Source organism: Frankliniella occidentalis, unplaced genomic scaffold (genome assembly GCF_000697945.3).
Source record: "Frankliniella occidentalis isolate FOCC.00 unplaced genomic scaffold, Focc_3.1 Scaffold120, whole genome shotgun sequence".
NCBI lineage: Eukaryota > Metazoa > Arthropoda > Insecta > Thysanoptera > Thripidae > Frankliniella > Frankliniella occidentalis.
The window spans coordinates 652,764-654,315 of record NW_026267248.1 but is presented as its reverse complement, the minus strand read 5'-3'; positions in this window follow the sequence as shown (position 1 = coordinate 654,315).

Here is a 1,552-nt window from a genome sequence, read left to right as displayed (position 1 = left end):
AAAACAGAAGAGAAGAGAGGCACGACCTTTTATTTTTCCCTGAAACCTTGTCCTCTTTACAATATCTGACCACATTACATACACTTGCACTCAGATTACTCCTCTGGCAACAATCCATCACCGGCACGGCGAGCGTTCGTCGCGTGGAATCGCACCCCTTCCATTCTCGCAATAATCGTAATAATTGAATATTCGCAATCATCTAATTCTGCCCGGGCGCGAGGTGCAGCCGCTGCTGTGCCGTCCCGATGGGCTGGCAGATGGCCGCAGTTGGTGCAGTTGGTGCCGTGGGGGAGGTAAGGGTGAGGGAGGGTGCTGCAGCACGCCACGCCCCACCTCGCCTCGCCACGCCACGCCGCGGTTTTACAGTCACCGGATTAGGCACAGCGGCGCGGTGCGGTGATATTGACTGGGTGCGCAGCAGGTCCTATACCCGCGCGCCCACGTCTTACCGTACACTGAGAAAATAACTGTTCAGATTGTAAAATTAAAAACATAATAAAGGAGACACAAGTCTTGCCCGCTGGTTTGAACGTGTAAAAGAATGAATTTCTTGTCAACCGTAATTCTCATTGTTTAGCACGTACTAAGGTCATTTTTGTGTGTTCTATACTCAACCTGGGTTTGATAAAAATGAGGCATTTTAAAAAAATTCTCAAGTCCTTTCCATTTTAGTTTATTTTTCCTTCAAGTGGGTGGTGCTGGTAGGAAACACAATCGATAACGGCGCCAATCGGTAAATTAGAGTAAACATTAATGATAATAGCGTTCCGGGGCTTGCTGTCTCAACCGTGACAACCCCTCTCTCTGGTGTGTGTATGTGTGTGTGTGTTTTATGTTGCTGATCGAAGTGACTTCATCAGGGTCGATGGCCTCCCTCATCCCCCACATCCCCCTCGCCTCGCACCATCACTCGCCCCGCCCGGCTTGCTCGGAGCTTAGGTGACGATTCGGAACCCCACGGCTGGATTCAGGCATTAATGAAAAAAGGCCTGCTTGAGCGAAGCAGTCAGCGGGGTCTCGAACGAAAAACGAAGAACCCAGGTCGATTCCCTTTCCCTCCGGCTCCCTCTCCCCGGTAAAGAAGACAAATGGTCCGGGCGCGTTAGAGGAGAGTGAAAGAAAGCAGTCCAAAGACGGGCGCGACGAAAATGGCAGCTTAAGATTTTCACTCGCAGCTTGTGCGTATATGTTAGGAAGGGGAGTTTTTTCCACGCTTAGGTAGTCGGTTTCTTCATTTCTTCCATTCTCAGCAAAAGCTGTCTCGCATCTTCGCTATGCGCCTTTAGAGATGGTCAAGGAAATGGTTTATGAGACGCATTAGTGGAACCGGGATAAAGGCTTGCAGCGGCTGATCCCGGCCGTGTCCTTGTAATTAGTCCTGCTTATCCGTTCCAATCAGTCACTGCCGATGGATCGATTAATCTACCAATCAGCCCCAAATCAAGCCCCGCGCGGCAGCCGAGGGCCGGCCAGGAGGAGATCAGTTGTCGATGGCTTCGATTTCATTGAGGAACCTGTCTCCGCCCCAGCCGCGCCCATCCATTCTCCT